This window comes from Meles meles, chromosome 6 (genome assembly GCF_922984935.1).
Source record: "Meles meles chromosome 6, mMelMel3.1 paternal haplotype, whole genome shotgun sequence".
In the NCBI taxonomy this organism is placed as follows: domain Eukaryota; kingdom Metazoa; phylum Chordata; class Mammalia; order Carnivora; family Mustelidae; genus Meles; species Meles meles.
In genome coordinates this window covers 105,151,443-105,165,037 of record NC_060071.1, presented here as the reverse complement: position 1 = coordinate 105,165,037, position 13,595 = coordinate 105,151,443, and the positions used below count along the sequence as shown (strand labels likewise).

The following is a 13,595-nucleotide window of genomic DNA, read 5'->3' as shown; positions in this document are numbered from 1 at the left end:
AGTTATAAGCAGAGTTTTCTTAATACCTGTCCATTGTTTCTCTTTCTGCTACTTTGTTACTAGTATATAGAAATGCTACGGATTCTGGGTATTTTATATCCTTTAATTTTACTATCTGCTTCTAGTAGTTATTTAGCAAAGTCATTAGGATTTTTTATGTATAGTATCATGTCACCTGCAAATAGTGACAGTTTAACTTTTTCTTTACCAATATGGATGCCTCTTATTTGTGATTGCTGTTTCTAGTACTTGCAGTACTATATTGAATAAAAGTGGTATCTTGTTTCTGATCTTAGAAGCAAAGCTCTCAGTTTTTTACCACTGAGTATACTGTTAGTTATGGGTTTTTCATAGTTGGCCTTTATTATGTTGGGGTATGTTCTGTCTAAACCCACTTTTTTGAGAATCTTACCAGTAATGGATGTTGAATTTTATCAAATGCTTTTTCTGCATCAATTGAAATGATTATGTAACTTTTATCCTTCATTTGTTGATAAGGTATATCCTGTTGATTTGTGAATGTTGAACCATCCTTGCATCCCCAGAATAAATCCCACTTGATTGTGGTGAATGATCTTTTTAATGTATTGTTGAAAGTGATTTGCTAAGATTTTCTTCAGGATTTTTGCATCCATTCATCAGGGATGTTAGCTTGTAGTTTTCTTCTTTTTGTTTTATCTTTTTCTGGTTTTGGTAGCTGGATAATGCTGGTCTCATGATACATGTTTGGAACCTTTCCTTTCTCTTCTGTTTTTTGGAATACTTGGAGGAGAATAGGTGTTAACTCTAAATATAGAATTCACTTGAATCCATCTGGTCCTGGACTTTGGTAAGTTTTTGATTACCTATTTAGTTATGAGTAGTTTGCTCAGATTTTCTATTTCTTCCTGATTCCGTTTTAGAAGATAATCTAGGTTGTTCAGTTTGTTGGCATATCATTTTTCATAGTATTCTCTTGAATCCTTTATTTCTGTGGAGTCAGTTTTTACTTCTCTTTCGTTTCTGATTTCCTTTATTTGGGTCCTTTTTCTTTTTTTATGATGAGTCTTTCTAAGTGTTTATCAATTTTGTTTCTCTTTTCATAGAACCACCTCTTCAGTTATTTTTGTTCTGGTTTTTTTTTTTTAGTCTCTGTGTCAGTTATTTCTGCTCTAATTTTTATTATTTTCCTCTTTGTATTTACCTTGGGCTTCCTTCTTTTTCTAGTTCCTTTATGTATAAGATTAGCTTGTTCATTTGACCTTTTTTGTTCCTTGATGTAGGCCTATATAATACTGTATATTTCCCTCTTAGAACTTTTTTTTTTTAAGATTTTATTTATTTGACAGAGAAAGACAGAGAGGGAACACAAGTAGGGGAGAACTGGTGAGGGGGAAGCAAGGAGAAGCTCCCTGATCAGCAGGGAGCCTGATGATACAATAACATGGGGCTTGATCCTAGGACACTAGAATCATGACCTGAGTTGAAGGCAGACGCCCAACAACTGAGCCACCCAGGTGCCCCAAGGACTGTTTTTGTTTTGTTTGTTTAATTTTTTGCCATTGATTTTTTTTTTTAAGATTTTTTATTTTATTTATTTATTTGACAGAGAGATCACAAGCAGGCAGAGAGAGAGAGGAGGGGAAGCAGGCTCCCTGCTGAGCAGAGAGCCTGATGCGGGGCACCATCCCAGGACCCTGGGATCATGACCTGAGCCAAAGGGAGAGGCTTTAACCCACTGAGCCACCCAGGTGCCCCTGTTTTGTTTTGTTTTGTTTTTTAAGATTTAAAAAAAAAATGTTTCTAAGTAATCTCCACACCCTGTGTGGGTCTTGAACTTACAACCCCAAGATCAAGAGTCATGTGCTCTACCAACTGAGCCAGGCATTCCTTAGAACTGTTTCCACCGTATGTCCAACGATCTATTTGTTAATTTCTAGTTATTCTTTATAACATCCTATTCATCTGTCATAGATGTTATCATCTTACTTTCTGAGAATTGTATTTAAGAAGGTTTTGTTTTGTTCTTCTGTTTCTTGCAGTATGGCTGCTTCCCCACGTTGTTTTTCTTTTTCTTTTTTTTTTTTTAAAGATTTATTTATTTGACAGATAGAGATTACAAGTAGGCAGAGAGGCAGGCAGAGAGAGAGAGAGGAGGAAGCAGGCTCCCAGCCAAGCAGAGAGCCCGATGCGGGGCTCGATCCCAGGACCCTGGGATCATGACCTGAGCTGAAGGCAGAGGCTTTAACCCGCTGAGCCACCCAGGCGCCCCTGTTTTTCTTTTTCATGGTAGAAACTCTGTGCGTTCATTCCATTGGTGCCATAGCAAATTTTACCATAAATTTAGCAGCTTAAAACAACACAAATTTGTTATGTCACTGTTCATGTAGTTTAAAAGTCTGGGCACAGTGTGGCTCAGATGGGTGTTCTAGTTACTCTTATAAAGCTGAAAGTAAAGTGTCAGCAAGGCTGTATTCCTCCTGAAGGCTTTGAGAAAGAATTCTTCATGGTAGAATGTGGTTACAAGTGGCTATAGGACCAGGCTTTCTCCTAGCTTGTCTACCAGGGGTCATTCTTAGCTTCTAGAGGCCTCCCAAATTCCTTCCTCCATCTTCAAAAACAGCTGTAGCAAGTCCAGTCCTTCCTGCTCTTCATATCTGTCTAACCTCTCCTTCTGTCTCATCTTTCCGATACTGACCTCTCCTGTCTTCTGTTTGGCAGGCCTCATATGATTACGTTGGACCCATGGAGAGAATCAGGGGTGATCTCCCTTAAATCAGATCATTAATAGCCTTAATTCCATTTGCAAAGTCTCTTCACAGCAGTCCCTAGATTAGTGTATAATTGCATAATCAGGGACAGAAATTTTAAGGTGTTACCTCTGGAACTGTAGCCCTACCACAGAGTCCTTTCTCAAATGTCTTTCAATCACTGACTGTCCATTCATATATTTAATAATGGGGCATTACAAATACCAATAGGAAGTCCTACATTAAATGAGGTTAGCTTGTCACCCCTCTCTGGGGTATTTAGACATTAAGTGAGCTTTATCAAATGTCTATATCTAAAAGATTGTTCCCTAGGCCTGTGTAAATTCTTCTCTAAGAGATCCTAAAGGGCATGCATCTAAGGGATGGATTTAATCCAGTATGGGACAGGATTCGGTTTTGTTTTGTTTTGTCAATTTTCAGTGCTTGGTCATGCTTGATGTTTGGCACTATGAGTCAGTGTGTTTCCCATTGGTATTTCCTTTTGCAAACACCTTGATTTTATTTTTCTCCCTTTTGTTAAGTCATTTACTACTCTCCCAATTGGGCTTCTGTCTCCCAAAATTTTTCTGCCTTTTTTAATGTGATATTTTCTCCTATTCTTTTTTCTTTTCTTTATTTAGTATCATTTTGGAGAGGATTGAAAATAAATGCACAAGTTCAGTGTACATGTTTAATAAGAAATTCTCTAGACAGAATTTATTTATTTTTAAAAATATTTTATTTATTTGACAGATCACAAGTAGGCAGAGGGGGTGGGAGAAGCAGGCTCCCTGCAGAGCAGAGAGCCCAATGTGGGGCTCCATCCTAGGACCCTGAGGTCATGACCTGAGCTGAAGACAGAGGCTTATAACCCACTGAGCCACCCAGGCGCACCTAGACAGAATTTATTTATTTATTTATTCATTCATTCATTTTTAAATATTATTTATTTATTTATTTGACAGAGATGACAAGTAGGCAGAGAAAGAGATGCTGAGCAGAGAGCCTGATGTGGGGCTCGATCCCAGGACCCTGGGATCATGACCAGGGCTGAAGGCAGAGGCTTTAAAACTACGGCGCCACCCAGGCGCCCCCAGAATTTATTTTTAAACTAAAATCTGATTATCTTACCTGAAAACCCTTTTCTGCTCCTCAGTTCCCCACTTCCTCACCCCCATAGTTTCTGATACATATTATTTAGCATTTATGTAGTCCATCTTTCACCAGATTTGTCTTCTACTTGATAAAACACTGATTTTGAACATTACACTTCATTGCTAAGTGTTATAAAGAGGTCCTAGGTCATGACTTTGTGGAGTGACTTCTAAATGTTACTTTATATTTATTGAGTTATAAAATTTAGTATGAATGAAAGGCAGCACTGCATTTTGGTAAATCCGTTTAAAAATAGTTGTCCAGGTGTATTTTAGTTAAGTATAAATTTTAATTACTTTTGCTCTTCACCAGGCCCACTTTTATATGTGATTCAGATTTCTAAATTCACCATTTAATTCTTTCTTAATACAAAACACAGTAAGTAAATCAGTCCTAAATTCCTGTATGAATGAAATAATTAGTGTCTTATGAGGAGGTGTAGGTTTACTTTACTTTTTGGTTATAATAAAATGAAAACTTATTCATGGGCTTCATGTATAGTCAGTGGCTACCCTGTTCCAATGTAGAACTGCCTATCATTTAAGAAAAAAGATGTCATTCTTCCCCTCCCCCCACCTCCCTTACCCTTTCCTTAAGCTACTAGTTGTCAAGAAAAAGTTGGTATCAGAATTACCTATGAAGCTTTTTTTTTTTTTTTTTTTGAGATATAATTGACATATTAGTTTCAGGTATATAAAATAATGATTTTATATATGTATACATTATGAAATGATCACCACAGTAAAATCTAGTTAACACCCATCACTAGAGCTTTTATAAAAACAAGCTGCTGGAAGCCCTGAGTCAATTAGAGTTTATGGGGGTATGACTGAGGCATATATTTTTAGTAGTATTTTTTTAAATTATTTATTTTTTTTATAAACATATAATGTATTTTTAATCCCCAGGGGTACAGGTCTGTGAATTGCCAGGTTTACACACTTCACAGCATTCACCATAGCACATACCCTCCCCAATGTCCATAACCCCCCTCCCCCTCTCACAACCCCCCGCCCAGCAACCCTCAGTTTGTTTTGTGAAATTAAGAGTCACTTATGGTTTGTCTCCCTCCCAATCCCATCTTCTTTCATTTATTCTTCTCCTATCCCCCTAACCCCCCATGTTACATCTCCACGTCCGCATATCAGGGAGATCATATGATAGTTGTCTTTCTCCGATTGACTTATTTCACTAAGCATGATACCCTCTAGTTCCATCCACGTCGTCACAAATGGCAAGATTTCATTTCTTTTGATGGCTGCATAGTATTCCATTGTATATATATACCACATCTTCCTTATCCATTCATCTGTTGATGGATATCTAGGTTCTTTCCATAGTTTGGCTATTGTAGACATTGCTGCTATAAACATTTGGGTGCATGTGCCCCTTCGGATCACTATGTTTGTATCTTTAGGGTAAATACCCAGTAGTGCAATTGCTGGGTCATTTAGTAGTATTTTTAACTTCATAAGCAATTCTCCTGGACACATATGGTTAAGAACATTTTTATATGCTTATGACTGACCCAAAAGCTAGTTACACTTAGCAATATTCAGTCTTCTAATAACATTAGTAGCTGGTTTGTGAGCTGGGCAGGAAATGACCGAGGAACAAAAATCTCAAAAGGATGAATCATGTAGTATAGTGATTCTCAAGCAGAAGGGACATGCCAGAAACATTTGGGATGGATTTTCAAATTAAACATGCTTTCTTTCCCCTCTCCCACTAAACCTGCCTATGATGAACTGTGATAGAAGCATGTGCTGTATCTCAGGAGTGATTCATTATATCCTTTTATACGTCTTTAGATTTTTTGCCCTGTACCAGTACGTGATACAGTTTGAACAGAGGAGAGATAGACTACTACCACCACCCTACCCGACACTTGATACTGAAGTAGTGATTATTCAGAAGCTTCGGATTGTGTAATGCCTTTTGGATCTCCCAACCTGGCAGTAATGGCATTTAAAGGCGAGGGTATACTGAGCATTGAAAGTTAACTCATAAGTGATTAGGTCTTTTAGAATGTTAAATCTTGTTTATTTGTTTATACTGGGAAAGGGGTGCCTGGGTAGCTGAGTGGTTAAGCCTCTGCTTTTGGCTCAGGTCATGATCTCAGGGTCCTGGGATCGATCCCGCATTGGGCTCTCTGTTCAGCAGGGAGCCTGCTTCCCCCTCTCTCTGCCTGCCTCTCTGCCTACTTGTGATCTCTCTCTCTGTCAAATAAATAAATAAAATCTTTAAAAAAAAAAAAGTACACTGGGAAATAATGGTTCAGTTTTACTAATTAAATATGGGTCAAAAAATATACTTTGTTAATCTACATAAAGCAGTTAATTCTAATGAATTAAACTTCAAAAATTACATTTAAGGATAAGTTGATTAACTTCAACTTTAAAAAGAAATCAAGGGGTGCCTGGGTATCTCAGCTGGTTAAGTGTCCAGCTCTTGATTTTGGCTCAGGTCATGATCTCAGGGTTCTGGGATTGAGCCCTACGTTGGGCTCTGTGCTTATCATGGAGTCTACCTAGGATTTTCTCCTGGTCTCCCTCTGCCCCACCCCTCCCCCCTGCTCATTTTCTCTCTCTCTCAGATAAATATATAAATCTTTTTTAAAGATTTTTTAAAAAAAATCAGACATTCTTGTAAGCTTTTTAAGAAAGTGACAATTTAAGGAGCAAGGATTTATTTTTAACACGATTTCTGCTGCTTAGTACTTAAAAATTTATTGATAATTAAAGAGCAGTTATATCAGCTGTCCTCGGTTAACATGTCTCTTCAGGACAGTTTTTCTGGTAATTCCATTTTTGCATTTCAGAAAAATATTCCCCAGAAAATAGCCTGTAGAATACAGGACAAAACAAAAACCTGACTTGTACCAGAGTGTTCATAATAGTAAAATTCAAATAACCAACAGAAAAACAGAAAAAAAAAAAAATACAGTTATTCAAAGGTTTTTTGGACTTATTTTTTAAACGTGGGATGAGGTGTACATAAAATAGGTTTTTAAAAGAAGATTGTATTCAAGAGAGAGATTCAAGAGAAAGAGCATGAGCAGGGGGAAGGGCAGAGGGAGAGGGAGAAGCAGACTGCCTGCTGAGTGGGGAGACAGGCACAGGGCTTCCATCCCAGGACTCTGGGATCACGACCTGAACCCAAGGGAGATGCTTAACCGACTGAGCCACCCACACGCCCCTAAGATATATTTAAAAAAAAAACAAACAACTCCAGTGTGGTTTGCAGTGATTGCTACCATGCACTCTGCATAAAAATTAACTCTGACTTGAAGAAACTTAATAGGAGAAAAAAAAAAGAAGAAGAAACCTAATAGAAAAATTAGTGAAGGAAATATGAATGTCTAAAAACTCTTGAGATGTACATCACTAGTAAATAAATGTAAATTAAAAAAAGAAAATAAACATACTGTTTTTCAAGTAAGTAAAGCTTTAAAAAACACATGTGCCCAACTTGCTCCACTTTTGTCTTAAAATTATTATAACCTTTGGTCTAGTAATTCCACTCCAGTGAATTCTTGAAGAAATGAAATGTGGAAAAATATGTGCACAGATAGATGTTTGTAAAATCATTATTTATAACGGGTTCAGTATTAGAAGAATGGTTAAATTATGCTAAATTTACACAGAACTTTATTTATTTATTTTTTAAAGATTTTAGTTATTTATTTGACAGACAGAGAATACAAGTAGGCAGAGAGGCAGGCAGAGGTAGAGGGGGAAGCCGGCTCCCTACTGAGCAGAGAGCCCAATGCAGGGCTCAATCCCAGGACTCTGAGACCATGACCTGAGCCAAAGGCAGAGGCTTAACCCAGTGAGCCACTGAGCCACTTAGGTGCCCCCACAGTACATCTATTTGTACATCTGTTAACATAATCCCTTATTTACATAGCTGTATTCCATTTTTCAAGAATGGGTTTTAAATGACTTAACTATTTATACTTTCGTAATTTCCAAATTTCTACCATAAGCACATATTTTTTTAATTAGAGGAAAACATTAATACCTAGTACTTAATGAAGTACTTATTATGTGCCAGGCCTTGTTTAGGAAACGGTACCGATATTAATCATTTAATTTTCACAACAACCTCCTGAGGTACTATTATTCTTATTTTACGGATGAGAAAACTCAGACGCAGGCATGCAGAGTAGCTTGTCCAGACTCCCAGTTACTAAGTAGTGGAGCTGTATGATCTGAATGCAGCTGGTTTGGCTGTGTGTTTCAGCCTCAGAACGGGTCTCAGCAGCTCTACAGCAGTCTGCTCGTCCTGCTCTCAGGTCCCCTACAAACAAAAAGCTTCCTGCGTTTTTAATACTAGATTGAATCTAGGGGAAACTGTGAGCTTCTGAAGACACAAACTGCCCCTTGTAAAACTCCATCTGATCCAGTGATTTGTAGCAATCTATAGCATTACAGATTATGTGGTGGTTTGCATTTTGTGGTCTATTCTACTTAAACCCTGACAGGGTAGTGCTGCCGAATAAAAATACAGACCTAGTCCTCCTTTCTGGCTATATTTTTCATTTTTTGTTTTTCTTGGCTCTCCTTCTCTCTACACTAATTTTTAAAGTATTTTTAAAAAATATTTATTTATTTATTTGACACAGGGAGAGAAAGAGAGAGGGATCACAAGTAGGCAAAGCAGGCAGAAGGAGAGAGAGAAGCAGGCTCTCTACTGAGCAGAGAGCCCGATGCGGGGCTTGATCCCAGGATCCTGAGACCATGACCCAAGCGGAAGGCAGAGGCTTATTAACCCACTGGGCCACCCAGATGCCCCTACGCTATTTTTAAATCAACCTAATTTTGGTATAATTGGTGTATAATAAACTGTACCCTTTTAAAGTGTACAATGTGATGAGTTTTCACAGTTGTTTACATCTGTGACTCTGTACCACAGGATAGAGAATATTTCTATTAGCCCACAAACTTTAGTCAGACAACCATTTATTTGCTCTGTCACTACAGATTTGTCATTTTCTCGAATTTTTGAACAGAATTATATAGTGTATACGCTTTTTTCTTTTTTATTTATTTTTTTATGCTTTTCTAATTGGTGTCTTCCACTTAATGTAATGATTTTGCGATACATTCATGTTATTGTATGTATCAGTTGTTTCTTTTTACTGATGACTTGTGTTCCATCGTGATTAGTATTCCACTGATATGAAAATACCACATTTGGTTTATCAATTTGGGTTATTTCTAGTTTTGGCTTCTGTGAGTAAAGCTGTTTACTTATGTGCTGTTCATTTTCTTGAGTAAATTAAGTAGAAGTAGAATGGTGAAGTTGTATGTTTAACTTTATAAGAAACTGCCAAAGTTTTCAAAAATTGTCTTATTTCCCATTTCCACTGGCTGGGTATGAGAGTTCCATTTCCTCCTCCACATCCTCACCAACATGAGCTATTATCAGTCTTACTAATGTTGGCTACTCTGATGGGTACATAATACTTTCTCATAGTTTTAACTTGCACTTCCCTGATGCTTAACCAACTAAGCCAGGTGCCCCCGTTAATTTTTTAATAAAGGATAGTTTTTTGTGGAGTGTGTTTTATGTAAAAAATCTCTGTCTACTTATATTTTCTTTTAGGTCTATGATCCATTTAGAATTAATTTTTGTATATTATGTTACATAAGGGCTAATGTGTTTTTAAAAAATCTATGAATCTCTCATTTAGCACTGTTTATTGGTAAGATTTTCCTTTCCTCTTGAATTGCCATGGCACTTTTGTCCAGAATAATTGATCACCTATATTTGGGTCTCCTCTTCATATATATATGTCTTATCATTTAGCTAGTGATAGCACTTTTTTCTTAAAATTTTATTTATTTATTTGACAGAGATCACAAGTAGGCAGAGAGGCAGACAGAAGAGAGAGGGGACTGGGCTCCCTGCTAAGCAGAGAGCCCGACGTGGGGCTCCATCCCAGGACCCTGAGATCATGACCTGAGCCACTCAGGTGCCCCTAATTGCACTGTCTCGATTGCTATAGCTATGTATGTGATGTCAAGTAGTCTAAGTCCTCCAACTTCAGTCGTCTTTTAAAAAATTGCTTGTACTATTCTAGGTTTGTTTTCATTCCACATGAATTTTACAGCTTGTCATCTTGTATAAAAGAGCAAGTTGGAATTTTAACTTGGATTCTATTGAATCTTTAGCTCAATTTAGGGAAAACTGACTTCTTAACAATTCCAGCAATTCATGGACATAGTATGTAATATAAAATATGTTATATAGCTATTCATATAGGTCATTGTTAATTCTTTTTTTTTTTTTTGGTTATTGTTAATTCTTCTTGTTACTTTTACTTAACATTTTTGCCTCTTACCAGGTTCTTCATATGTAAATGATTAAGATAAACACAGAAACTTGTCATTTTATATAAGACAGAAGAGGGGCACTGGGTGACTCAGTGGGTTAAGCCTCTGCCTTCGGCTCAGGTCATGATCTCAGGGTCCTGGGATCGAGCCCCACATCAGGCTCTCTGCTCAGCGGGGAGCCTGCTTCCTCCTCTCTCTCTGCCTGCCTCTCTGCTTACTTGTGATCTCTCTCTCTCTTTCAAATAAATAAATAAATAAATCTTTAAAAAAAAAGATTGAATCAATTAAAACTTGGAGATTTGATAATGTTATGAAAGTACTTATATTTACTTCATGTATCACGTGTAACTTACGACATACAGGATGAGTGAGGGATACCCAGTAATCTAAAGCTTTTTTAAAAAAATTGAGGTATAATTGACATATAATAATAGTATCAAGTGTACAACATAGTAAATCAATACTTAATATACATTGCAAAATGACCACCATATTCATTCTGCTTACTGTCTGTCACCATACAGAATTAATACAGTATTATTGACTCTACTCCCCATGCTGCATATCACATCCCTGTGGCTTATCTATTTTATAACTGGGAACTTTACTTTAAAAAAAAATATTTTGTAAGGTTTTTGTCAGACACAGAGTGTGTGCATGCACACAAATAGGGGGAGCCACAGGCAGAGGGAAAAACAAGGAAGCCCTGTGTGGAACTCCATCCCAGGTCCCTGGAATCATGACCTGAGCCAAAGGCAGATGCTTAACTGACTGAGCCACCTAGACGTGTAGAACTTGTACTTCTTGATCCCTCTTCTAACCATTGCACTTGCCTCCTTACAACTCCCTTCTCTGCTAGCGAGCGCCAGTTTGTTCTCTGTATCTATGCCTTATGTTTTTGTTTTTTTTTTAAACATTCCACAAATAAAATTGTGGTACTTGTCTTTCTCTAACTCATTTCACTTAGCATAATATTCTCTGGGTCCATCCATGCTGCTGCAGATGGCAAGAATTCATTCTTTTTTTGTGGCTGAATAATATTCGTGTGTGTGTGTGTATACACACTATATCTTCTTTATCCATTCATCTATCAGTGCACACTGAGGTTGCTCCCGTATCTTGGCTATTATAAATAATGCTTCAACAAACATATACCTTTTTGGATTAGTGTTTTTGTTATCTTTGGATAGATGTCCAGTAATGGAACTGCTAGATCATAATCTTAGTTCTAGTTTTAAGTTTTTGAGGGACCTCCATACTGTTTTCCATAGTGGATGCACCAGTTTACATTGCTAAACAGTGCACATAATTTCCCTTTTCTGGGTTGCCTGGGTGGCTCCGTTGTTAAGCTTCTACCTTCAGCTCAGGTCGTGATCCCAGGGTTCCGGGATCAAGCCCCTCATCGGGCTCCCTGCTCAGCGGAAAGCCTGTTTCTCCTCCTTCCTTTGCCTTCTGCTCTGCCTAATTGTGCGTGCTCTCTCTCTTTTTCTTTCTCTCTCTCTCTGTCGGGTTATTTAAACCTTTAAATAAAGGTTTAAGTAAAACCTTTAAAAAAAGATTTCCCTTTTTTTTTTTTTTTTTTTTTTTTTTTTTTTTTTTTAAGATTTTATTTTATTTATTTGACAGAGAGAGAGATCACAAGTATTTCCCTTTTCTCCATATTCTAACACTTACTTTTTTTTTATAATAATCATTCTGACAGGTGTAAGATGATAATTTCATTGTGGTTTTGATTTGCATTTCCCCAGTGATTAGTGATTTGGAACCATCTTCATGTGTTTGTTGGCCATCTGTGTGTCTTCTTTGGAAAAATGTCTTCAGATCCTCTAATTGGATTGTTTGCTTTCCTGTTACTGAGTTCTATGATTTGTTTACTTATTTTGGATATTAACCTGTTACTGATTATATGATTTGCACATATCTTCTATTCAGTGAGTTGCCTTTTGATTCTGTTGGTTTCCTTTGCTGTGTAGAAGCTTTTTAGTTTGATGTGGTTTCATTTGTTTATTTTGTTTCCCTTATCATTGGAGTCAGATCCAAAAAAAAAAAAAATTCTAAGACTGATGTCAAAGAGCTTACCACATGTTTTCTCCTAGGAGTTTTATGCTTTCAGGTCTTAGATTCAAGTCTTTAATGCATTTTGAATCAGTTTTTGTATATGGTCCAGTTTCATTCTTTTGAATACAGCTGTCCAGTTTTCCCAGCATCATTTACTGAGGAGACCATCCTTTTCCCATTGTATATTCCTAGCTTCTTTGTCATAAATTGACCACAGAGGTATATGTGAACTCTCAGGCTGTTTATTCTCTTCCATTGATTTATATGTGTTTTTATGCAAATACTGTACAGTTTTGATTACTACAGCTTTGTAGTATAGTTTAAAATCAAGCAGTGTGTACCTTCAGCTTTGTTCTTTATCAGGATTGTTTTGGCTGGTCAGGGTCTTCTTTGGTTCCATACAAATTTTAGAATTATTTGTTCTAGTTCTGTGAAAAATATCATTGGAATTATTAGAATTTCAATAGGGATTGCATTAAATTTATAGATTGCTTTGAGTAATGTGGTCATTTTATTAATACTGGTTCTTTCAAACCAGAAACACAGAATATCTTTCCATTTATTTCTGTCTTTATTTTTTTTCCCATCAACTCTATATAGTTTTCTGTGTACAGTACAGATCTTTTACTTCCTTGGTTAAATTTATTCTTAGAAGGGTGCCTTGGTAGCTCAGTAGAACATCTGACTCTTGATTTTGGCTTAGGTCATGATCTCAGGTTCATGAGATCCAGCCCCGCAATGGGCTCTCTGCTCATCACAGAGTCTACTTGTCGTCCTTCCTCCCACTCTGCCCTTCCCCATGCTCATGTTCCCACACATGCATGTGCGCGCGCTCGCGCTCTCTCTCTCTCTCTCTCATAAATAAATAAGTCTTCTTAAAACAGTTCAAAAAAACCAGGGGCCACTGGGTGGCTCAGTCGTTAAGCATCTACCTTTGGCTCAGGTCATGATTCTGGGGTACTGGGATCCAACCCCGCATCAGGCTCCCTGCTCGGTGGAGAGCCTGCTTCTCCCTTTCCCACTCCCCCTGCTTGTGTTCCCTCTTTGGCTGTCTCTCTCTGTCAAACAAATTTTAAAAATCTTAAATTAAAAAGTTTAAAAAAATGTATTCCTGAGTATTTTCCTTTTTTGATGTAGTTGTAAATGGGATTGGTTTTCTCAACTTCTGTTTTGCATAGTTTATTATGTATAAAAATATAACAGGTGGGGTTTTTTTTTTTTTTTTTTGAGAGCGAGAGAGAACATGAGTGGGGGATAGGGATCATGACCTGAGCCGAAGGCAGATGCTTAGCTGACTGAGCCACCCACGTGC

At 37.3% G+C, this 13,595-nt stretch overlaps 1 protein-coding gene across 4 annotated transcripts in view; it reads left to right on the top strand.

Annotated features, from left to right (window-relative positions):
• FERMT2 (FERM domain containing kindlin 2) overlaps positions 1 to 13,595 on the top strand; it is a 93,140-nt gene that overhangs the window by 52,773 nt on the left and 26,772 nt on the right. The gene's annotated exons all lie outside the window — the stretch shown is intronic.